Source organism: Sarcophilus harrisii, chromosome 1 (genome assembly GCF_902635505.1).
Source record: "Sarcophilus harrisii chromosome 1, mSarHar1.11, whole genome shotgun sequence".
NCBI lineage: Eukaryota > Metazoa > Chordata > Mammalia > Dasyuromorphia > Dasyuridae > Sarcophilus > Sarcophilus harrisii.
Window position 1 is genome coordinate 117,697,386 of NC_045426.1, and position 27,205 is coordinate 117,724,590.

The window sequence follows — 27,205 nt, forward strand, 5'->3', positions numbered from 1 at the left end:
GGCTCCCCATCATCCATTCCTCAATATCCTATGTCCAGGAGAGCTATCGAAGGTATCACAGCCATTTTGACTCTCTAAAGGATCAAGATACATGTTCCATGTAAATCCCCTTGTAATATTCCTATCCTTTCTGTTAAGAAAGCCAAGCAGACCCCGATGGTAAGCCTGTTTATCACTTTGTGCAAGACTTATGCACTATTTATGCTTATGTTATACCCAAACACCCAGTAGTTCCCAATCTTGTGACCATCATCTCTTCAATTTTCTGTGAGACTATTTTACTATGATAGACCTTGGTGCATCTTTTTTATTTTTATTTTAGTTTTCTCATTCACCTAGATCTCAATACCTGTTTGCCTTCACCTGGAAGTATACATAATATATGTATATGTAGAAAGATCTCTTAAATTTTACATTAGGATTTAGCTTTTATCACTTTTATCACTTTCAAAGGCTCCTCTTTGATTCAGTACATTGATAATCCCCTAATATAGGCATACAGTGTTGAGACTTGCTAAGAAGACAGCCATCATCTTCTCCAAAATGTTAGCTGAAGGGTGATAAGTTTCTAAACCAAAAGTACAATGATGTCTTCCCCAGGTAGAGTACCTTGGTTTCATTTGTCCACTGGCACTTACTCTGTTTCCCCCAAATGCGTACAAACTCTTCAATAATTGGCAGTTTCCAAGATCAAAAGACAACTAATTACATGCTTTTTGGGGAGTAGTTGGATATTGCTTTCAGTAGGTTTTGTCCTTTGGTAACATCATCATCATGATCATTAAGCCTCTAGTTTCCTAACCAAAGATAGTGTTGTAAAATCTTTTTAGCTTCAACCAGAACATCTTACTGCTTTAAAGATTTCAGGGAAGCCCTGTTATTAGCTCCAGTGCTGAAACTTCCCGATTATAGTAAGCCATTTTCTCTTTTGGTACCATGAACATAAATAGATGGTTTCAGGGGTCTTCACTCAATCTCCTGGATCCTTGCTTTACCCTGTAGCCTATTTTTCCTCTTAACTAAGTGGAGAGGCTGTGGGGGTTCTGCTCTGCTTGTGAATGGTTGTAAAAGCCACCGTTTTGGTTGACAAGGCATATGATTTGGTTTTAGAGACCTCACTTGTAAAACAGTACTCCCATGAGATCAAACCTCTCTTCTTGAAACATCACACTTAAACTTTCTCTGATCAGGGCCTTGCTAGATAGTAAGTGACTTTACTGGGCAAAGAAAAGACTCTACATAGAGCATCAGCCCTAAAGTCAGGAGGACCCGAGTTCAAATCAGACACTTAACATTTTCTAGCTGTGTGACCCTGGGCAAGTCACTTAACCCCAATTACTTCAGCAACAACAAAGAAAAGAAAAGAAAAGACTCTACAGTCTTGTTCAGTTTTCAGCCCAGCCACATTACTTCCTGATATACTACCTCAAAGGATCCTCTCCATGACTTTTCCTCTGTTATTGATATAGGCAAGAAATCCCAAATGACCTTACTGACCTCTTCCTTCAGAACCCTGTGCATACCCTAAATAATGATATTTACTCTTTTGTGAGAGATGGCATCTGGTACACAATGGTCTTTCCCAAGAACTTGACACTGTTTGAGCAATCTGTCTGCCACCTAAACTCAAATTTCCTAATTGATTGCACCCACACAACCTTGCCATCTTGCTGACAAAGTACAGCCATCTACTCTGATTGCCATTATGCCTTTTGATTTTGTCATGCTGTCAGGATGCTATGATTGCAGACTTCTGGTAAGATCATTGCAAATCCACGGGGTAAACTTCTCCCTGCCCTACGACTTCCTAGCGCTAACTTGTCCATTGTGCTGCTCGCACTTGATACTGACTCTGTTTCAAAAGGTAACAATTGTGTTGACACTGCTGCAATATCTGCTGCCCTTGAAGCCCCCTGACAATTTCATTTTTCTGCTTCTGATAATGTTGACCCTTCTCTATCTTATAGTGACTTTGAAGCTGCAAAATGGAAACAGCGTTTCCACGTCAAGCAGGTATCCAGGGTCTGGGTGATTATGAGAGGCAACCCTTCCTCCCTCTGAGTTTCTATCACTAAGTCTGTCTGACCATAAAGAAGGGCCCTTTTGGCACACAAAGAATAGTTGATTCTATTAGAAGGGCATGTGTCATCCATACTATAACTTGTTGCTGTGTGTTTTTGTGCCTCGTAGCCAACTTGTCAGGCATTTAGTCAATATGCATTCTGTGCCATTCAGTGTTCCTTAGCTTACACTCCTTTTGAGCACTTATAGATTGACTTAATATGTATACCTGAGTCTGGCCATTATAAGATCTGCTTGTTGTTGTTGTTAATCAATTCACTTGGTCAAAGTGTTTCCCGCCTCCAAGTCCATAATGGTGTTCATTGATAAAATTATTCTGCAGAGATCATGGCCCTCCTGCTCACCTCATTTCACCGACATGTTTCTCTCCCAAATTTATTCCTGTCTTGGAGCAACCTCTTATCATCCCCTCCAGGTTTCATACCTCTTATCACCCCTCAGAGCTCTGTCAAATTGAATATATAAATAAAGAACTTAAGATTATAGTTATCAAAATGCACTGAGATCTACTTTAAATGGTCTGAAGTGCTCCCCTATGCTTTATTTCACCTGCAAAGCAGGCTAAGGTGGAAATTAAATTTTCCTCCTTTGAAATTCTATTTGTTCATCCTCCTATAAAGACAAAACCTCTGCCCCTAGCATATACATCATTATTGGGAAGAGATACCTTTGTTGCTTTTTATATACAGGAACTACATAATAGCTGAGGAAACTTCACAGTGCTGGGGTTCAAGTGCAGATTAGGTCCTTGAACTTTTTACCATGTGATTTTCACCCTGGAGATAAAGTCTACATCAAGAATTTGTTGTAGAACTCAAATTGCCTGGGAAGATCCATTCCAAATTTTGCTACCCCCACTGCAATCAAGATCAGAGGAAAAGACTCTTGGATACATTGTGCCCACATGAAACCTTCTCCTTACAGTTTCACTTAAGAACAATGTATCTGAAAAACTTTTTTCTTTGCTTTATCTTAATATCATCACTGATGTTTCTTCTTCCCCCATTAATTTAGGGAATGAAAAATTGTCAACTATGAGAAACTTGATTTTTTTTTAAACAATGCCTTTAGCTTTATATCTCACAATCATATTCATCATATGTTTTAAATCTTGCCTGTTTCTTCCTTATTGCTTAATTCTGATGTTATTACCAATTTGCTCTTTCCAAATTCTACTGCTCCTAGGAGGATTGGAAAAGATTTAATGCTATTAGTAAACTTCATAGTGTGTAGGACATGCTTTGAATCATCTTAGAGTAATTAGACCCAATTGATGCTGGTTTTGTCATATCCATTAAAGTGACCCTAATTAATGGGACTCCCTATTACTGAAAATGAAATTCTCCAGTCATCAGATTACATTGACTCTGGGTATCCTAAAGCACCCCTTTGAAAGGGAGTCTTATACCTTTTGTTTTAACCACTTATAGTATTTATACTCCCTCCACCCAGAAGCAAAATAGAAGTTAGCAAGCATTTTACCAACATCATTGACCCAAGTTTATATGATCATTGAAAAGTTTTAAGAGACATAGTTTCTGGGTAATTTGTAATTTTATTAAAAAGGTCAGCAGCAAAATATGTATTGCTCTAAACTTCCTCAATGAACAGGGAATTATCTACGGGGACTTAAAATTAAATAATGTCCTCTTAGATGCAGAAGGTCACATCAAATTAACAGATTATGGCATGTGCAAGAAAGGATTGGGCTCAGGTGATACAACAAACAATTTCCATGGGACACCAAATTATATCACCCCAGAAATCCTAAGGGAAGAAGAACACGGATTCAATGTGAAGTGGTGAGCCCTTCATGTCCTGATTTGAAATGATGGCAGGAAGATCACCATTTGATACAATATGGAAATGCACACTGAAGATTACCTCTTCCAAGTTATCCTTGAGAAGCCTATCCAAATCCCCAGATTTCTCTGTTAAAGCATCCCATGTCTTAGAAGGATTTTTAAATAAGGATCCCAAAGAGAGGCTTGGTTCCCAACTACAAATGAGATCTTCAGCTATCAAGTCTCACACATTCTTCCACAGCATAGACTGGGATCTGCTAGCAAAGAAGCAAGCCCTTCCTTCATTTCAGCCTCAGTTAACTGATGATGATTATGGTCTGAATAACTTCGATACACATTTCACCAGTGAACCTGTGCAGCTAATCCCGGATGACAAAGGTGAAATAAAAAGACCAGTCTGAGTTTGAAGGATTTGAATGCACAAGGTCCTAATAATATCTTGTTGTTTTCTACAGAAGAGTCACTATGAAGAAATGGCATCTCCATTGTGGACAAATAATGTGAATGAACTTTTAAATTTCTCCCTAACTACAGGTTTTGGGTGGAGACCAATGATTTTTTTTTTATTGCTGCTGAAAATTAAAGAAGAGAATAAATTTTGGTGGGTGTCTTCCTCTAAGTAATACTGGTGGTGCAACTGGCTTCTTTTCTGAGGAAATGTATAAATGTGCCTGCTTCATTGAAGAATTCATGTTCGCTACATCCTCAAGAAGGGAATGTTCAAATGATTTTGAAGATGCACACTTTCTACAAAACAAAACTTCATGCAATGGCTAAGAAATTCAAGAAAAGTAAAGAATAATATCCTAAAGAATAAAATGTTACCATGGTGTTGAAAAAAGGATAGCAGCATGGTCATTTGGTTCTCTTCCTTAAAGCAAAGATAATCAATGAACTCACAGTTTATATACTCTTTTAAGAGTAGATGTTCAGTGAGGGGAAGTGACATCATATCACCCTTATTCAGAGAACCTCTATACTCAAACCATCCCCAGTTTTGGGCTATTTAGACAAAAGAATTTATCTTCACTCATGCTTAAGTAGAACACAATGGACTTCCACCCTAAAACGAAATCTTTGTAAGACTGGGAGCTTGACCAAAATAGAGTTAATTCAATCTCATCTATAATGTCCTCCTAGAGAACATTAAAATCAGAACTTTGAAAAAAGGGGAGAGCTAAATCTTTTTTTATTTTTCTTTATTAATAATTTCCTATCATTTATAACAAACAAGTTATTTTAAATTTAATGGGACTTTTATACCATCAGATTTAGAATTGTATTGCTTGTAGTTGCCACTCTCTTTTTGAGTATTCATTTCTCTGTCATCAAGAAACAAGGTCCTAATAATATTGTAGATTTTGGAGATTGGAAGATGAATAGTTAACTTTAGCTTTCCTGATATTTTCAAAGATACCCTTTTATTTGTGCTAAAAATCTGCCTCTTTTATGAGATTAAAGACAAGAAACTTCAATGTATTTCTTTGTTAACCTTACTTATAATGGCTCTAACTGGACCAAGTATGATGCAACCTTCAGAACAAATTTAAATAATAAGACTAATTGAAACTTTAGGGAAATTAATTATCCCCCTTAAGAAGTTCTTTGGGAACTAGTAACCCCAGAACAATTCTTTGTTTGTGGAAGTAAAATTTATTCCTCTCTTCCCTCAAATTGGTTTGGGATATGTATTTGATCCCATTGATATCAATCTTTAATCATATAAAAGCACATTATAATGGGAAAGAAAACTACCAGAAACTTGGGAGTATAATAGTTTAAACATCAAAAAAGAGAAGAGACCCTGGCTAGTGAAGATGTGAATATAATCCAAAAGCCTCTGAAAGAATCTGAGCTCTGTGTGAAGATTCTCTGGTCCCTATTTCCATTTTATAGGCGTTCATAGCACTACAACAGGCTGTTAGAAATCTTTTTACTTGAAACTGAGAAACTCACACAGGCCACAAATGAACTGATCTCCTCCCTCCAAATTGAAGTATATTATTTAACATAATTAGTCTAACAAAAATCATATAATCTTAAACTTTATTATGGCTTCACGAGGTGGAGCCTCTGCTATGATCAATAAATCTTTTTGTTCCTAGTTATTGACATTTCCTTCTCCAGATCATTTTATAGATGAGACAACTGAGGCAAACAGGATTAAGTGACTTGTCCAGGACAACATAGTTGAGACAACTGAGGCAAACAGGATTAAATGACTTGTCCAGGATAATAAAACATAACATTCAGGTGAGGCTGAATTTTGAGTCAGGAAAATGAGTCCTCCTAACTCTAGACCCAGTGCTCTATCCACTGTGCTATCAGCATTTACAAGGTGTTTAGAAAAAGCTATACAAGGACACTCTCAAGGTCTCTCTTAAGAACTTAAAAATTGTATGACATGGCAGATACTGGCGCAGGATCAATCAGCATGGTGTGCCTTCATCAGAAAAAATGCTGTTCTCTATAAGCAAAGCAGAATTGAATTAGCCCAGAAGAAAAGCTAGATGCCAAATTAGAGAACCCACCCAAATGTTCATATAAACTATTTGTGTCCAACCAGTGGCAGAGCATCCCAAGCTCCCATTGATCTAATCAATCACAGTTCAACAAACTGTAACTCTAATGTGTAATGTCATTTTTGTCCTCTTCAAGAATGAAGGACAACTGTGTGACCCTTAAGTCACTTAACCCCAATTGCCTCAGAAAAAAAAAAAGTACAACTAATCACTTAGGAGACAATGTGACAAATCTTCATGAAATCCAATAGGTTACAGCAGAAATGCAGTTACCCCTGGTGGAATCCTTCTTTCTGATTCACTTGGTGGCAATAGAATGGCATATTAGCCATCTTAGACAAATGGCCTATCTTTGCTTTATGTCTCATTATTTTTCGAAGACTCTGTATAAGTTGTTCTAACCTATTCAAATCTTCAGTGGTCTTTTCTTGGGGCATAATTTGGTTTATGAACATATAAAAAAAACCTTATAATTTTAACATAGATATTGGAGGGAGGAGACAAGCTCTCCTCCAAAGATCAAAGGGGAACTATGAGAACCAAACTGACTCCTTCAGTCAGAACGACTATTCTGTGAACAACTTCTATGTTGTTTTCCTGTAAGTCACCTGAATTCATGGAATTTCACTTGCTCCCTTCCTTTTCTCAACTTGGAAAGTACCTAATCTTTCCACCAACAAGAAATCAAGTTACCCAATCCTATATACTGTGTTGAATCCTGTTTTTTGTTTTCTTTTAATGTATAAAAATCTGGAACAGACAATTCTCAGATGAAGAAATTGAAACTATTTCTAGTCATATGAAAAGATGCTCCAAGTCATTATTAATCAGAGAAATGCAAATTAAGACAACTCTAAGATACCACTACACACCTGTCAGATTGGCTAAGATGACAGGAAAAAATAATGATGATTGTTGGAGGGGATGCGGGAAAACTGGGACATTGATGCATTGTTGGTGGAGTTGTGAACGAATCCAACCATTTTGGAGAGTAGTTTGGAACTATGCTCAAAAGTTATCAAACTGTGCATACCCTTTGATCCAGCAGTGTTACTACTGGGATTATATCCCAAAGAGGTTTATAAAGAAGGGAAAGGGACCTGTATGTGCACGAATGTTTGTGGCAGCCCTTTTGTAGTGGCTAAAACTGGAAACTGAATGGATGTCCATCAGTTGGAGAATGGCTGAATAAATTGTGGTATATGAATATTATGGAATATTACTGTTCTGTAAGAAATGACCAACAGGATGATTTCAGAAAGGCCTGGAGAGACTTACACGAACTGATGCTGAGTGAAATGAGCAGGACCAGGAGATCATTATATACTTCAACAACAATACTATATGATGACCAGTTCTGATGGACCAGGCCATCCTCAGCAACGAGATCAACCAAATCATTTCCAATGGAGCAATAATGAACTGAACCAGCTATGCCCAGAAGAAGAACTCTGGGAGATGACTAAAAACCATTACATTGAATTCCCAATCCCTATATTTATGCACACCTGCATTTTTGATTTCCTTCACAAGCTAATTGTACAATATTTCAGAGTCTGATTCTTTTTGTACAGCAAAATAACGTTTGGTCATGTATACTTATTGTGTATCTAATTTATATTTTAATATATTTAACATCTACTGGTCATCCTACCATCTAGGGGAGGGGGTGGGGGGGTAAGAGGTGAAAATTGGAACAAGAGGTTTGGCAATTGTTAATGCTGTAAAGTTACCCATGTATATATCCTGTAAATAAAAGGCTATTAAATAAAAAAAATAAAAGAAAAGAAAAAAAATGTATAAAAATCTGTGTTTAAGGTTTTTGTGCCTCTTGAGGGGCTTTTAAACCTATTTAGCATGCATGATTTGTGAATGTTTTTTTTTTTTAAGGTAAGTGTCTGGAGCAGAATTTATTATATTTTTGATGAAATAAGAAAAAAAAACGATTAGCAATCCTGATAACAAAGTAAAGAGAAAAAATTGACCTAATTATTTTTTTCTCTCTCTTTTTTTAAAATTTAATAGCCTTTTATTTACAGGTTATATGCATGGGTAACTTTACAGCATTAACAATTGCCAAACCTCTTGTTCCAATTTTTCACCTCTTACCCCCCACCCCCTCCCCCAGATGGCAGGATGACCAGTAGATGTTAAATATATTAAAATATAAATTAGATGATTTGTGAATAAGTTGCATAGCTCCAACTTTCTTTCCTTAGTTATTATATATCAACTCATGATAATATTTAAAAATATTTATCTGAGACAGGTTTTATCAAACTGCCCAAAGGGGTCCATGATACAAAACAGGTTAAGACCTGTTCTGGAATGGCATGACTACATTTTCTGGGTTTCATGGAAAGTTTCTCTAATGTAGAAGTATCCTGAATCCCAAGGTGCAGCTCCTCATTAGTGAAGATCAACATCCCAAGTCTGCATGAGGAACAGGCTGAAATTGTTGAGAGGTAAAGAAAAAAAAAGATTTCCACCCTCTTATACTAGAGAATTTAGGGTGTTTCCTTTTGGATAAGATCTAGAACTTTCTCCTGTTTAAGCTGAGTTATCTAGCTCCTAATAGGAGAGTTCCTTCACTCTTATTAGCTCATATTTATTCTCCCATGTATTTCTCTGATATTTGTTTTACTATGATTTAAAGAAAGGAGATTCTTTGGCTACCTGCTAAGTATATGCTCATTATGAAACTAATATATGCTGGGAAGGAAATCAAGCCTTATATATAAAGCTATAGGATGTCTTTCTTTCTCCATTAATGAATTAGTGATCACTATAATGATTTAGCTTGAACCTGAAAACTTCATTTTCTAAAAGATCAAAAAAAAATGTAATTCTAGTCTCTCTGGGGAGAGCAAAATGGTCAGCCTCTGTCTTCTACCTCTTGCTTGCCTCTCCTGACAGGAATTAAAGTCTACTTTGAAGAAGGAAGTGGCTGAGGAAGAGGAAAGGAGACTCTAAAGATGTTAACGCTTCCTCCTTTCAACTCACACAGCACATAACATGTGTACCTTCACTACATAGACATATGTATATGTCTTCCCCTTTGGGCTGACTAGTGCTAAAGCAGTTCAATGGTGGGAGAAATTCAGTGTATAGTAGCTATATTTCCCTTCTGATATTTTGTGTCAATTCCTGGGGCCTAATGTCCATGTGTAATAGGGTCCTGATATTTCTCAGTGCTGTGTCTTGATTTGCATTTGCTAGTATTAGAAAAGTTGTTCCTTTGAAATATAAGGAATAGTGGAGAGAGTGCTGTATTTAGTGTTAGGAAGACAAGAGTTTAAAATCCTTTTTTTTATACATTTATTTGGGTAACCCTAGTCCCTAGAAAAAAAACCCTCTCTTCCTCATTTTCCTCACCTGTATAAAAAGGGGATAATAACAATACCTAACTCATAAGTGGCCATGTTGAGATTTGAACCCAGATCTTTTTACTCCAAGACCAGTGTGTGTGTTTCTTTTTTCCCATCTCACTACAATAAGCATTCATAAAATTGTTACTCAAGGGTAAGGTACTATACTGTCATTGACAGTACTATACTATTAGTATATACTATACTATTCCATACCTCTCACTTTCTTTCCCTGTAATATGAGGGGGTCAGACTAGATGCTCTTCAAGGTCCCTTCCTGATATGGATCTGAGATTCAGTAAATAATAAGAAAAAAAAACCAGAAACCCCTGAAACTTCTGTAATCAATATTGGTGTTCAATCAAATTAAGGGATTTAGTTAATTCCAGAGCTCCAAAATGAAGGCCCAGGGTTGCTGGACAGAGTGTGAACTGGACAACAGTAAAAAGATGTCTTTGTTGAGATGGTCTTCTGAGTCATAAAAACTCACAATGATCAATAGGTAAAGCCAAGAACACAGAAACCACCATAAAAAAAAAAAAAAGAGCAATCCCATAGTGTTGCCTTGAGGGAGAAATGTTGTGACAATAAATGTATTGTATAATTTTTCCCTGCATGACATTTTGGTTTATGGTCAGAAATAGGAGAAGGGGGAGTCCATTGCATGAAAATTCCAAGAAACATCCCACATGGATGTACTTCTGAGAGGGGAATTTCCAATGGTTTCTTGGAACTTTGAGCAATGCCTGGGCTAACATTTTAACATTTCTCTAGTGTGGACAGCCCCAACACTTGTCCCATGATATTTATCAGGAATTGTGGGGCCAAGTCTAATTTCTAAAAACAAAACAAAATCCCCTAATATATACACACAATTTCATTTTCCATTAGTTCTACTTAGCTCTATTCTGTCCTTTCTAGTTCCAGAAAATCCTGAGAATGACAATAAAGAAGAGAAGACTAATTGATTTATTAAATAAGTAGTCATTTAGCTCCTATTATGTGAAAAGCAAGGCATTTTCTTAGTGAATAGAATGGTTAGACTTGGAGTGAAGACCAGGATTCAAATTTCATTTCTGAAGCTTGCTAGCTGTATGCTATTTAAAAGTCATTTAACCTCTTTGACCTGCAGGTCAGATTTAATTAATATAGTCTAGGTTAGTAGAGAAAGTTAAAATAATCAAAAATGTAAGAATAATTAGCTCTTCTTACCAAACAATGATCCAAGACAATTCCAAAGGACTTATGATGAAAAATTCTGTTCATCTCCAGAGAAAGAACTGATGGAGTCTGAATACAGATTGAAGAATACTATTTTTTTAAACTTTTTGTATTTTTTCCTCTTAAGACCAGTGTTCTTTCACAATATGACTAATATGGTAACATATTTTGCATGATAAAATATGTATAACCCATATCAAATGGGTTTCTGCCTCAGGGAGGGGGGAAGGTGAGAGTGGAAGGGAAAAATTTTGATTTAAAAACATTTTTAAATGAATGCTAATGTCTTTACATGTGAAAGGCAGAAGTAAAATGTTTAAATAAATAAAAAGAAGATACTAGAAGCAAAAAATAAAAAATAAAAAGCATGTGCTGAGCACTCTGCTATACCTTGGGGAAGATTCAAAGTTTAGGTAAGACATCATCTCTATCTTTATGCAGTTTAGAGTTTAATGGAAGTATGTTTAATGGAAGTATGTGCAGTTTCATGGAAGTGATTGTAGTTTATAAAAAGATCTTAATCCATTCCTTTGAATGGCCCTTTGGAACATTCTTTCAAACACTCTGTCAAATAAGCCACCCAAGTTAGAAAGAATTTGCAAAAGTTGACTTTTAAGACATTATAGTTTCCAAAAGAAACATGATCAAGGGTAATTAGCTTCCTCAACTAACCCCAAAAGTATACTTCAAGTCACAAAATACCTATAGTATAGTACTATTTTTATAATATCATATTGATGGGGATAAGCCCTGAAATTGTGTCTCTTTTAATCTGTAAAAGAAGGGTGATTGGGGTCTCAAGCTCTCCCTTGGGAAAAGCATATCTTCCCAGACAAGTCCTTCCCAAATTAAGTGGCTTCATTCAGTTGGAGATCTTGGTCAAGTCATTCCCACGTTGAAATTGAGATCTTTTGGGTATGGGCTGGATCCCCTTCAGGGGATTCTCAGACTTTGGGAAAAGCCTTTGATTCAATTGGAAATCTCTGTCCAGTGGTCCTTTATTGATTAGCCCAGACAGCTTCCAGCCTCAGACTAACATTTTGCCCATATAACCAGGGGTCTGTTAAACACATTTTGGCCAAATTCCTCATTAGGAATTTGCCCACTAAGAGAGCTCCTTCTTGTGAACAACAATAAACTTTCCTTTTCTGCCATTCAGACTTTTCAGGTTTGCGAATTCTTTTGCATAGGACCTGCTTGGACCAGAGGTGATTACCCATCTCAATTCTCATACCTCTCCATTACCACTAATGCCTTATCAATATTATATAAACTCTATTTTTATGGAAAAACCTATTCAAGTTCCACTTGAGAAACCAAGACAAAAACTACAGATTCATATAATATCAGACTAGGAAGCAGGATTATATGCTAGAGTCAATTGAACCAGCAAGAGTAGCTGAAGACCAACTGAAGAGTTGGTCGCTCAATTTTTAGTATAAACTTTTTATCAAAAATCAACAAACACAAACCGGGGATTAATTTACTGTTTTGTTCATTGTATAAACTTTAGAAAATGATGGAGAAAATATCAATATACAGATTAAATTTAAAACTGTGTCTTGCTCTACTTTCAGAGAGCTGTCCTCCGATCTGTTGATTTGTTTTTTAAATTGTATTTATTTTATTTTTATTTATGAAATAAAATAAATTTCCATAACATAGTAGAATTTTAAAAAAATGACTGCACATGAAATTACAGATCTATTATAGACAACTTGCCGTTCCTTCTAAATACATAATAAAGTTAGCATATACATTTCTTTTTTTTCCCCTTCCCCCACCCTGTCCTAAAGATGGCTACCATTAGACAAAAATATTTGTTTATGTCAAATAATTCTATACAAATTTCTCTTTATCAGTTCTTTCTCTAAATGCAGACAATTTCTTCTTTTATATGTCCTTTGTAGTTAATTCGGATAGCTAATAATACTCAAGATGATTTACTCAATGTTGTTCTTAAAACAATATTGCTGTTATCATATAAAATATTCTCTTGCTTTTGCTCATTTTGTTCTTCATTATTTTGTTCACATTTATCCATGTTTTTCTAAAATCAACAGTTCATAAAATCTAAATTATTAAATTAAAACCAAAGTGCTCCCCCTTAAGTAGTTTATTTAATAATTTTTCTCTGCATATTTTCCTAAAATTATTAGTATTTCAAATTTGTTAAACGAGTAAAATTTGTTAAACATTCACCAGTCCACCAAAGATTGGGAGGGTCCTCAGAGACCCGTTAGGTCAGTCTTAAAGTGATCTTGAAACCTCTCGTCATGCAACTTGTATACCTTCAATGACGAAGGTCTACTCTTTCTTGAAATAGCACATTAAAATCAAGATTTTAAAATAGTTTTTGGATAACTCTAGTTGCAAGGAAGTTTATCCTTACATCATTTGTCCCATTGCAGCTTACAATTAGCTCTGCTTTCTGGGTCCAAGCCAGAACCAATCTAATCACAAGACTATCTTTCAAATACTTGAAGACAGTTTTTTATGTCCCTCCTAAGACATCTCTTTTCCAGGCCAACCATTCCCAATTCCTTTGAGTGATCCTCATATGACATGATGTAGAGGCCCTTCTCCATCCTGGCTTTCCTCCTTTGGACATTCTTCAATTTATCAATATCCTCCCTAAGTTGACATCCAAAGCTAAATCCCAGAATTAAATGTGATTTGACCAGGGCAGAAAACAGCAGGATTATCCCTTCCTCACTCCACCAATATCTCTTTTAATGCAGCCTAAGATCGTAGTAACTTTTTTGGACACTGTACCACATCACTGTTTTCTATCTTTTCCCAGACAAACTGGTATCTATCCGTGTTGCCCTAATCTTATGCTCCTGGAATTTACTTTTTTTTTCCTGTGTAGCATCCTGGCTGAAATACTGAATTTTTTTATTATAGCTTTTTATTTACAAGTTATATTCATGGGTAATTTTACAGCATTGACAATTGCCAAATCTTTTGTTCCAATTTTTCCTTTCCTTCCCCTACCCCCTTCCCCTGATGGGGTTGACCAATACATGTTAAACATGTTAAAGTGTAAATTAAATACAATATTAGTATACATGTCCATACAATTATTTTGCTGTACAAAAAGAATTGGACTTTGAAATAGTGTACAATTAGCTTGTGAAGGAAATCAAAAATGCAGGTGGACAAAAATAGAGGGATTGGGAATTTTATGTAGTGGTTCATAGTCATCTCCCAGAGTTCTTTCGCTGAGTGTAGTTTGTTCAATTCATTACTGTTCTATTGGAACTGATTTGGTTCATTTCATTGTTAAAGATGGCCACGTCCATCAGAATAGATCATCATATAGTATTGTTGTTGAAGTATGTAATGATCTCCTGATTCTGCTCATTTCACTCAGCATCAGTTCATGTAAGTCTCTCCAGGCCTTTCTGAAATCATCCTGTTGGTCATTTCTTACAGAACAATAATATGGAATTTACTTTTTGATCTCATGTATAAAGACTTTACACATTTCTTTATTCCTATTAAATTTTATCTTATGAGATTTGATCCAATATTCTAGCTTTCAATAACTTTTTTGATTCTCTCTGTTATCTAGGTGTGTTAACTGTCTCTCCTTGGACTGAGCCATCTACCACATTTTACTACATATTGTTTCTAATTAGTATTTTTCTCATATTGGCCCACTATGGAGCAGGATGGAATCTCAGAGCTTTCTGCCTATTTTCTTGTCCTTAATGCAATATGTTTTTCCCTTCTTTTTTCCTCCTTTTATTTTTTAAATTCAGTTTTATTTTTAGTGCCAAATTCTCTTCTTTCCCCCTTTCTCTCTCTCACTCAATGAGAACACAAGAAAAACAAAATGCATTACAAATATGTATAATCAAAGCATTAATATTTTTGAAGTTTTTAAAATACTAATAGTTGTAAGGAATAAGATACAGAAGAAACTTTTCCTTCTTTGCTTCTTTTTATTTTTAATTTAGTTCTTATGGGGAAAAACAAAGGTACATATTGATTCTTAAGATTTAGACATGGAAAGATTTTGAAAATCATTTAACCAACCCTTGATTTTTACAGATGAATAAACTGAGTAAATGAAGGCTTTTGCCCAAGTTCACATATTCTGTAAGTGGCAAAACCTGGAGTCAGATCTTCTAATCATAAATGAAGTGATTTTTATTCCTAAGGTATGGTGGGTCTCTTATTGAATTAACTTATTCTAAATATTAAAAACACTCCACTTAGTTTCAAAATAGTACCGTATTATATCATTGTTTTATACCTCACACATTTGAATTCTTGATTGGCTTCCAGCTCATGTTCAAGTTAAACAATATGAAAAAATCATAATCTGGGTACTAAATAAATAAATAAATCTATCATTTATTTTCAATCTCTCCCTGTCTAGTGGTCTTTTTTACCACTGGCTATGAACATGCCTATGTCTCCCCCATCCTCAAAAAATCCCTCATTTGATATTATAATCTTATCTGTGGTTAAACACCTTGAAAAGACCATCTATAGCAGGTACCTCCATTTTCCTTTCATTCTCTTTTTAATCCCTTATAACCTTGCTTCTAATTTCATTCCACTGATACCACTCTCTCCAAAATCACCAATGGTCTCTTAATACTTGCCAAATACTTCCCAATTCTCATTCTCCTTGATCTTTCTTCAACTTTTGACACTATTGATCACTCTCTTCTCCTTAATATTCTCTTCTCTTTTGGTTTTGGAGGCACCACCTATCCTGGTTCTTCTGCTACCAATTTGACAATTCCTCAGTCTCTCTTGCTGGATCTTCATCTAGTGAAGCAATTGGGGGTTAAGTGACTTGCCTAAAGTCACATAAGTAGGAATTGTTAAGTGTCTGAGGTCAGACATGAACTCAGGTCTTCCTGACTCCAGGCCCAGTGCTCAATCCACTGTTCTATCTAGCTGTCCTCAGAAAATTCCTGGAATGCACTCCTTTCCCATCTCCCCACTACAGTCTCTCCTGGATTTCTTTGTTTAAGTCCCAATTAAAATCCTATCTTTTATAGACTATTGTAATTCTTTTTAAAAAAAAATTCCAATGCTTTCCTTCTCTTACTTATTTTCTATTTATCCAATATGTAGCTTCTATGTACATTTTTTTGTTTGTTTACTTGTTGTCTCCCTGTGGATTGTGAGCCTTGAGAGAAGGGAATGTTTCTTGCCTTTTTTTGTAACCCAGCTTTGAGGATTAGAACTGGATGTAGGTAGCATTGTACCTGGTGCATGGTAGGCATTTAATAAGTACATAATAGGCATTTAATAGATACATAGCAGGTACTTAATAAATATTTATTGAATAAATGAGTAAAATTGAGCCAGCAATCAGTAATAAGCTTTAATAAAACTGAATTGAAGGAAGTTACAGTGAATAGATTTAGAATGAACTGAGTTCAAATCCTTCCTTGGACAGTCCGTTTCACTGTAATCTGGGGCAGATTATTTAATCTTTCTGTGCCCTTTTCTTCCTCTGTAAAATGGGGATAATAATAATACCTACTTCATAGGATATATTATGAGGATCAAATGAGTTAACAAGTAAAGCACTTGGCAAATGTTAAAGCACTATTGATAATGCTCCACTAAAGATATTAGAGTGGTTTGACATTATCTTCTCCAGCTCATTTTACAGATGAGGAAATTGAGGCAAACAGGGTTCAGTGACTCACCCAGAGTCACAGAGTTAGTAAATGTCTAAAACCACAACTGAATTCAGGAAGGTGAATTTTTCTGATTCCAGACCCAGATCTCTTTCCACTGTGTTACCTAGCTGCCTAATACATGATATAAATGCTAGCTATTGTTATAGCTCTATGTCATAGCAAAGATGTAAATCAAACTAGCTACATCACTTTTTTGATGGGAGAGTTTGCTAGAATGGGTAAACAAACTCTCTATTGTGGAAATTCTGGTCAACAATTTGCCTGTTGCCTGAGGCCCTGAGAGAGCAGTATGTGAGACAGTATGTAACAAAGTCAGGACCTGAAGACAGGTTCTTATTCTCATAGTAGCCCGCCAAATCAAGAAAAAGAAAATAATAATAATATAATAAAGATTACCAAGATCATTATGATATGCTTGGTTTCAATGCCATGGGACAAGATGCCCATCCCCATCCCCATCCCAATCCCAGAATAAGCTGGGTCATTTCTACCCTCAATATCATGATGTTCAGTTCTTGAATGCTCAGGATCTTCCCACCCCCTTCAGTCTCCTCTAGACTCTGGTTAGAAGGCTGGAGCATGGAGAGCTAACTTCCTCCCAAGGTCTTCCTTTACAGAGGACAGAAAATGGACTCAACTCACTTCACTGGTATTCCCACCCCCTATTTTCCAGCTCCTTTTGTTGTCTTCCTGCTCCTTGAGGACAGAGACTGTTTTTCATTTTCTTTTTAGAACAATATCTGGCACTTAGTAAGCACATAATGGATGTTTTTGGATTGAATTTAACTGAACTTCCCAATTTCATAAGTGAGGGAACTGAGGCCGAGACAGAGGGGGAGTGAGGGGGGAGAGCTACTAGTCCACATCACACAGGTGCCTCACTTCAAGCCCAACTTTTCTGACTCCAAATCTAGTGTGTAATAATTTTATAGAGACAAGTAATTACTGAAATTTTATTATTATGAAAGTTTAAAATTATTCTCATTCTAAGCCCTAGAATAGTACAAATCTTTTCAGTGGGATTTGAAAATCCCACTTAAAGGAGATCATCTTAGACATCCATAGAAGAAAAACAAAGTGGATGAAGAGACCATACTGTTCAGATCTAGTCATTGGCAATCCATTGAATTAGCTTATAACATATCAGTCTTGGAAAGGAATTGTAGAGTAACCATGATCTGGGCCTAGAACTGAATAATTAGGAACAGATGGCATTCTATCCCCAGATGGACAATTGCACAGTTGCTTCCTGACAACAAAGTCTAAATTTTTATAAGAAATATTGTTATGTTGGTGCTATTTGGCTGTGTATTATGGAACATCATGATCTCAGAAAACTTAAAATTACAAGTTAACCAAGGGACACTGGAAGGATGTGTTGAGTTGCTTTCATTGGGAACCATGGTTACCATTTGTTGATTCTACATAGAGCTGCCACCTGCTGCTTCTCTGCTAAATTGCCCATTGCTATATGTGTGCACCACTCTTTTTGGAAATAGCTTATACCCCCAAGGTAGTTTAAGTCTTTATTTTGAGTTAAGCCCTTAGTAACACCAGACAGAACATAAACTGTTACTCCAGTCAAATATCTCTTTGAAAATCAGCACTTGAATTGGTTAAGTAAAATCCTTTCCCCTTCCATCATGTCTCTAACAGTTAGTGCTAGGACCGCAAATTGCCCTAAAGTTCCATCCCACAACACTGGAGATTGGAAGACTTCAAGCATGATGACAGCAAGGTAGCTCTGTAGATAGAGGGCCAGTCCTGGACTCAGGAAAACCGAGTCCAAAACTAGCTTCAGACATTTGCTAGTCACTTAAATCTGTTTGCCCTAGTTTCCCCATCTGTAAAAGGAACTAGAGAAGGAAATAGCAAACCACTCCAATATCTTTGACAAGAAAACCTCAAATAAAAGAAGCAAGGAGAACAATTTCAATAGTCCTCTAGATACTCCTACAAATATGCCCCATTGGTAACTATTTTATACATCCATAATGGAACCCATTATTTTACTCTCCAATTCTCCCCATCCCAAGTAATTTTGTTTTTTAATTTGTTAATTTATTTGTTTAAATTCAATATTTATTCTGCATAGACTCATATAAGTTATTTTCCCCCCAGTAGAACATAAACTTCTCAATTTTTGGAAAAACAACCTCCCATTTCCCCTTCCTCTTCTCTCCCTGAAAAGGGGATTTTTTTTTTTTAAGAAAAGATTTACTATAAGCATCCTCAAAGAGATGTTTTTTTATCTTTGTTTATATATCTCTAATACCTTTTCACAGTACTGTTTGCATATAGTAGGTAACTAATCAATATTTGTGATTAAATTGAATTAAAGAGTAACCTACTAAGTGTCCTACTAAGATTTATTAATAAGAAAGATGGATGAATTGGACTATAAGGATGAATTGGAGAGGGAAGAGAATAGAGCTGAGGAGCTCTGTGAAGAAGATATTACAAAAGAAGTAGGGGAAGGTATGGGAGAGAATTGGGGGCTTGTCATTCAATCATCTGAACAATCAATTAATCAGTCAACATGTTGTTATCCAAGACTTCTGTCTAAGGGTGGAATCAATGAGAGGAGAGAAGGGGTAATAAAAAGAAATATTGCAGAGGTAGAATTGATAGGCTGTAGTGACTAATTAGAGAAGATATGAAGAAAAAAGAAAAAAAGAACTCCCAAGATTATGAAGAAAATTTAGAAGGTTAGTTACAAAGTCATCTAACTTTCCACAAAGGGAGCCTTGGGATGACTAACAGAATTTATGAGACCACTCCACCCATCCACACTTGCTGAATTGGCATATTCTTCGGCTGATTTGGTCAAAAAATTTCACAATATTTATTGCATCCAGAACCCAGCTTTCCATGATCAAAGCCCTTTAGGTACAATTAAGAAAATGTTCCAGGATTTTTCTGTATCTCCCAGAGAATCTGCCCCAAAATCTTCTTTCTGAAAGCAGTTTTTCTGCTTTTTCTCCATTAGAGACAAAAGCTTCCTTAAATTAAGTAAATAAATAAAAGTAAGATAATTCAGGCAGATCCAATGGAAAAACCTTTCTATAATGTTGGGATTATATTTTTGGAAAAACAACCTCCCTTTTTTTACCCCCCTCCTTCTTCTCTTCCTGTGGTAAAAAAAAGAATATAGCACCATCTACTGTTTTTCTGAAATTAGGGCACCTAGATGTTTAGACCAGCTAGAAGTCTTTCATGTTGAAAGAAAAAAAATTACCATTTTAGGGGAACAACTAGGGATATGTAGCCTGAACAAGGGTGGCACAGTGGATACAGAGCAGAAAATGAAGTCAAGAAGACTCATCTTCCTGAGTTCAAATCTGTCTTCAGACACTTCCTATCGGGGAGACCCTGGACAAGTCACTTAATCCTGTTTGTCTCAGTTTCCTCATCTATAAAATGACCTAGAGAAGGAAAAGGCAAATCACTCCAGTATTTTTGCCAAAGAAACCTCAAATGGGGTTATGAAGAGTCAGAAATGACTTAACACCAACAAAAAACCTGGAGAAGAGAAGGATTTTGTGATCCTGACATCTGTCTATGTGTTTGAAGAGCATAAAGAGATTAAACCTCTTCGTGCCTCGACCCAGGGAGGATGCTACTTAGTTGACACAGTGGATAGAGTGCTGGAACATCTGAGTTCAAATTTAGCCTCAGATACTTCCTAGCCGTGACACTCTAGCAAGTTACTTACCCTTTGCTTCAGTTTCCTCATCTCTAATCACAGTACTTAGAATTGTTGTAAGAATTAAATGAGATATTTGCAAAATGCTTTGTAAACCTTAAAGTGCTATATAAATGCTAATTTAAAGAACAACCATCCAGACTAAGAATAATAGGTAGAAATTGTAAAAAGATAGTATCTTTAATTTTTAATGTCTTGAAAACCTTGACAATTTGAGCTATTCAAAAATAGAATGGGGTGGAGTCCCCCTCATTTTAAGCATGGTTTATATGATTTTTTTTTGTATTTTTTTTCCTTTGGATTAAATGATCTATCTACTAGACCATTTGTTTTTGTCAACATTGAAAACGTGCCCAAATCTATGTAAAACATATAAATATGCCTACAGAGAAATCTCTTAATAAAGATTCTTATGGGATAGACAATATGGCTGAAATGGAGTTATGTCCAAATTAAATAATTCAGTGGATCATAGATCTATAAGAGACCTCAGAGGCCATCGGGTTTGATCCACTCATTTTACAAATGATGAAACTGAAACCTAAGTGAGTTACTGGACATTATGGAGGACACATAAAAGGAAGAATTTAGCTTCTTTTTCTCTGATTCTAGAATTTGTGTTCTTTCCATTATAGATCAATCATATATATATATATATATATATATATATATATATATATCTCCTTGATTTCTCCTGTTGGAATAATCCAGCTCCATTCAATGTTTTGACCAATGAGCTTGGTACTTTTCTGGAGGATCTTGAACTGGAGATTGGTTCTATCTCAGAACTGAGAAAGAAGTGGGGAGGAAGTACTGAACAAGAGGAAAGAAGTACAAAGGTATCCCCAAGGATTGTCTTAGTTGGAAGGGACTTTAAAGGTCATTTTTGATGAAGTGCAAATAATGAGGCTAGTGGTTGAGAATTGGGGTGAGGAATCTTCTCTGGTCAGCGCAAGTCCAATGGGAAAGAATCTGCAAACCTGAAAAGTCTGTATGGCAAAAGGGATTTATTGTTGGCACTGAAAAGCCAGCTTTGCTAGGAAGACAGACTTCTTAGTGGCAAGATACTGTTAGGGAGATGGCAAAAGTTTAACACTGAGAAGAGAATATTTTCATAGTGGGAAAGAGTCCTGGCAGGAAGTTTTGCCAAGAAGAGAGCTTCCTTGGCAAAGCATAATCCTGTTTCAGACTTCTGCAAAGATTTGGGGTTCAGAGTTGTTTTTTATTAGCTGTCTGAGGCTTGGAGCTGGGAGCTGTCTGGGCTAATCAATATTGGACCATCAGACAGAGATCTCCAATTGAATAAAATTGCTTAACTGGGAGTTTGAAGCCTTTTTCTCAGAGTCTAGGAATTCCCTGAAGGGTATCTGGGTCATCCCCAAAAGATCTCAGTTTCAATGGAGGGTGATTTGACCAAGATCTCCAATTGAATGAAGCCACTTAACCTGGGAAGGGCAAAGGTATGCTTTTCCCAGGAGAGAGCCTGAGACTGAATCTCCCTTCTTTTACAGATTAAAGGGGACACAGTTTCAGGGTTCACTCCCATTAATCTCATCCAGCTCCCTCATTTTATAGACAAAGTAATTAAGACCTATGGAAACTAGGACTTGAGCCCACAACCTATAAGTCCAAATGTAGTTTTCTTTTCACCGACTCACAAATCTTTGGCCACTTCATAATTTTATCAAGGTCTGAAAGGGGATCAATTTTAAATATTATATCAGACATTTACTAATGTTGAGCTTCAAAAGACACCCCAAAAGGTTGGGGTTGTAGACCAGTGTCGGGAGGTGTCTCAAAAGAATTTTCATGCTTGAACCCATGTCCAAGTCAAGGGGCAAAGTTTATTATAATTGTAATGCCAATTGAGGTGGGCTAAGGTCCAAAAGAATTTAGCAAAGAACCAGGAGCATAAAGATAAATTTATAAGACAAAGTTATAGAGACCAGACCTTCATGTTACTTATTTGCTAATTTTATGGCTTACAGGAAGGTCTAGGGAATGGTCTATTCACAGTTGAGTCAGGAACATAACTGTAAGTTATCATTTACAGTCAGCAATGTTTGTAGGACTATACTATAGTATTCCTAAGGCCAGGAGACTTTACAATCATTGACAGACAGATTGTTAGAACAATAGCACTTCTAAAATCAGGGGGCCTCAGGATTACTGCTGTATCTTCCCTAAAACCTAGGGAAATAAATATATAACTATATGATTATATTCCTAAAGCTAGGAGACTTCAGGATTACTGCTATATTGTCCTTAGAAACTGCACTCCATGCATGCCATCACTAAAAGGGGTATCATCAGCAAGCTACTTACCTTTCTCTGCCTCAGTTTCTTCATCTGTAAGACTGGGATAATAATAGCACCTACTTCAGAGGATTGTTGTGAAGATCAAATCAGATAACATATGTAAAGCACTTTATAAACCTCTTACACAGCCTTGAACCAGATTAAAATATAATTGGGAAAATGTTTAACAAAATAAATGAAAATACAATACAATACAAACAATGTTACTTTATAATCTTTTAAAATTAATATGGAGCCTTCAAGTATGTTTCTATTTGAGTTTGATACCACTGCCTTAAAACACTATATAAATGTTAATTATTATTATTATTAATATAATGTTTCTAAAGGATCATTTCATACTCTCTCCCCCACAAAATAAATGTCAGTGGCTCCCTATTATCACCAGGATCAAATATAAAATTCTTCATTTGGCTTTAAAGCCAAATAATCCCCTTTTCCTACTTTTTTCAGTTAGCTCATACTTTATTACTCTCTAGGGATTCTATAATATACTGACACTAGCCTCCTTGCTTTTTTTCACACATGAAATTCCATCTTCCAATTCTGCATTTTCTTTTTTTTCCTTTTTAATTATTATAGCTTTTTATTTACAAGAAATATGCATGGGTAATTTTTCAGCACTGACCTTTGCAAAACCTTCTGTTCCAACTTTTCCCTTCCCTCCCCCTCCCTCTTCCCCTAGATGGCAGGTGGACTCATACATGTTAAATATCTTAAAGTATATGTTAAATACAATATATGTATACATATAGATACATTTATTTTGTTGCACAAGAAAAATTGGACTTAGAAATAAGGTAAAAAATAACCTGAGAAGGAAAAAAAAATGCAAGCAGACAAAAACAGAGGGAGTAGAAAAGCAATGTTGTGGTTCACACTCATTTCCCATAGTTCTTCTGCTGGATATAACTGGTTCTCTTCATTATTGAACAAATGGAACTAATTTGGTTCATCTCATTGTTGAAGAGATCCATATCCATCAGAATTGATCATCATATAGTATTGTTGTTGAAATATATAATGATCTCCTGGTCCTGCTCATTTCACTCAGCATCAGTTCATGTAAGTCTCTCCAGACCTTTTTGAAATCATCCTCCTGGTCATTTCTTACAGAACAATAATATTCCATAACATTCATATACCACAACTTATTCAGCCATTCTCCAATTGATGTGCATCCACTCAGTTTTCAGTTTCTAGCCACTACAAAAAGGGTTGCCACAAACATTCTTGCACATACAGGTCCCTTTCCCTTCTTTAAGATCTCTTTGGGATATAAGCCTAGTAGTAACACTGCAGGATCAAAGGGTATGTATCCAACTCTGCATTTTCACTAACTGTCCTCATGGTTGGAATGCTTATTCCTTTCTCTTCTTCCCCCAGGCTTCCTTCACATGTCAGTTAAAATCCCCCTTCTTTGAATAGTCTTTCCTGGTTCTCCTTAATGTTAGTACCTTGCCTCTAAGATTACATTTCAGTAATTTTCAGTAAATACATAGTTGTTTGAATATTGTCCTCTCCATTAAAATGGTAGCTTCTTGAGAAAGGGGACTATTTTTTCCTTTCTTTGTATCTCTAGAACTTAGCACAATTCCTACAACATAGCAAATGCTTAATAAATGGTTATTGACTGACTAAGCAGGAGAACAAACTATCTTAAGCAAACACTAACTAGCAGAGAAAAGCAGGAAAAACTAAGCAGGAATCTCTACCAGTCTCATGGCAGTTAGGCAGTAGAGTGGATAGAGTGCTAGGCCAGAAGTCAAAAAGATCTGAGTTCAAATCTTGGCAAGTCATTTATCCCTATTTGCCTCAGTTTTCTCATTGGTAAAATGAACTAAAGAAGACACTGGCAAACCACTCCAGTATCTTTGCCAAGATAATCTCAAATGGGGTCACTACTAATTAATGACCATTTTTAATTATCTTTGTATCCTCCCCCCCCCATAAGTATTTAATAAATGATTGGTGAATGAATAAATTAATACCACATCCACACATATATCCCCACTTTAAGGATTATACCACATATATACTATCTATAACTTATCAGTCATTGCCCCTCCACCTTGATGGGTGCATCCTCAGTTTCTAGTTCTTTGTCACCATGAAAAGAACTGTTATACATATTTGTATACATGTAGGTCTTTTTCCTCTTTCTTTGACTTTTGGAACATAAACCTAGTAGTGTTATCATTGGACATACAGAGTTTAATAGCTTTTAGGAAATGGTTCTAAATTGCTTTCCACAATAGCTAGACCATAAGTCCATGTGATATGAAATTTTTAATGAAAATTTATCTGCTGTGGGTAAAAGTTACAGTTTATTTTGAAGTCCTGTATATATCCATTTAGATATATTTTTCAAAATATACCACATATTTAGTGACATCTACTGACCAAAAAAAGGTCTGATAACTGTTGCATATGCTTGGTTTCTCCATTTAGTACATGCATCAAATTACCTATCCACTTACTTCTTTCAAATGTATATTTACCAGCAAATCTCTCCAGATTTTCCTATTGCTATTTATCAGGATCTCAAAGCACTCAACTTATCTTTTCTGATATCAAGTATCATTGCACTTCTTTTTCACTGAAATATTATTTTTAGTCTGACAGAGAATCACAGAGATTAAGAAACTTTAATGCTAAAAGCTAGAGAGCAGCCAGCTAAGAGATCTAGTAACCCATTCAAAGTAATTCTGCTTTCTTCCTTGAATTTGGATTGCCACCTGGAACCTACAAGAAGAACTAAATACTCTGGGAATTAATCATCAAATTCGGAGTGACTACCATAAAGTTGTATGGGGCAGTTAGGTGGCCCAGGGGATAGAGTGTTGAACTTAGAATCAAGAATATTCATCTTGTTGAATTCAAATCTGGACTCAGATATTTACTAACTGTGAAACCTTGGGCAAGTCACTTAATCCTGTTTGCCTCAGTTTCTTCATCTGTAAAATGAGCTAGAGAAGGAAATGGTAAACCATATTAATATCTTTGCCAAGAAAACCCCAAATAGGGTCACAGAGCCATGACAAACAACATCAAAAGATAGGCTGGGTGACTCAACATAAACCTGTCTACTATGAAGCTATTTCATATTTCTCTCCTTTTTTGACCATCATTCCTTTTGAGGAAGGATAATGGGAACCTGTTATTGTAGAGAGTATAACCAACTCTCCAGTCACCAGGTTCACAACCTCGGTATCATCTTCAACTCTTTACTCTCTTTCACCCCATATGTTCAAACAATTGTCAAATCTTGCCTCTACTCCTACACCATTTGACACATCTCTGTGTCATACATATATATATATATATATATATATATATATATATATATATATATGCATAATCCCTGACTCTCCCATTTATCCTTTGAAGAACTGCTAAAATGATTTTCTTAAAGTTCAAGTCTAACCACATATTTTGTGACACTTACTGACCAAAAAAAGCTATTCTCCAATAAACTTTAAGGACTTCCTGTTGACTCTAATATCAAATATTATTTTTTCTTTACCTTTTGAACTTTTATTTTGGTAAATTTATGTACTGCAAAAAAATTAGTAGCATAGTAATAATATATGTATATAATTTACAAAGATACATGTAAAGGCACTAGATTTGGAAGCAGAAAGCCTGGGTTCAAATACTGATTCCTCTATATAATTGTAGATAAATCATTAAACCTTTTTAGGACTCATTCTCTTCATATAGAAAATGAAGGGTTCAGGGTATGTGTGTGTGTGCGTGTGTGTGTGTGTGTGTGTGTATGTGTGTGTTTGTGTATACACATTACATATATATATAATATGTGAATATGTGATATATAAATAATATATAAGAAATATACATATACATGTGTTTTGTGTGCATGTGTGTATATGTAAAATGCTGATTAAGTTGGCTACATGCAGAACACTATGGTAAGCACTCTGGGAGCTACAAAATATGAAATAAGACATAGACCCATTCTTCAGAAATTTGTAGTAGGGGAGGAAGTGCCTATAAGTTGGGTTCTTGCTGAATGAGTTATGGTTAAATGTAAATAGAATATTACTGTAATATAAGAAACATTAAAGGGAATAATTTCAGAAAAATGTGGGAAGACATATCAACTAAGATGGAGTTAAGTGGGCAAAACTAGAAAAAAGTATAGAGTAACAGCAACACTATAAAAATGAACTTTGAAAGACTTAAGAACTCTAATCACAAAGATCAACTTTGCTTCAGCACACCAATGATGAACAATGCTACCTATCTTCTGATATGACAGAGAGGTGATGATCTAAATAAATATGTAGAAGATGACTCACATTTTTGATACAGTCAATTTGGGGGGTTTGTTTTGTTTAATTATGTATGTTTGTTGTAAGGGGCTTTTCTCTCTTTTCTGGAGCAAGGGACAGTTGGGAAGAAGGAAAAATAAATTAATAAGTGCTCATTAAAAATCATTTTTAACAGTAGGATAAAAGAATAAACACTTTATATTTCCTTC

At 35.7% G+C, this 27,205-nt stretch overlaps 1 pseudogene; it reads left to right on the plus strand.

Annotated features, from left to right (window-relative positions):
- The first annotated feature begins 3,594 nt into the window (after positions 1–3,594).
- Positions 3,595–6,025, plus strand: LOC116423551 (annotated as a pseudogene).
- The last annotated feature ends 21,180 nt before the right edge of the window (positions 6,026–27,205 follow it).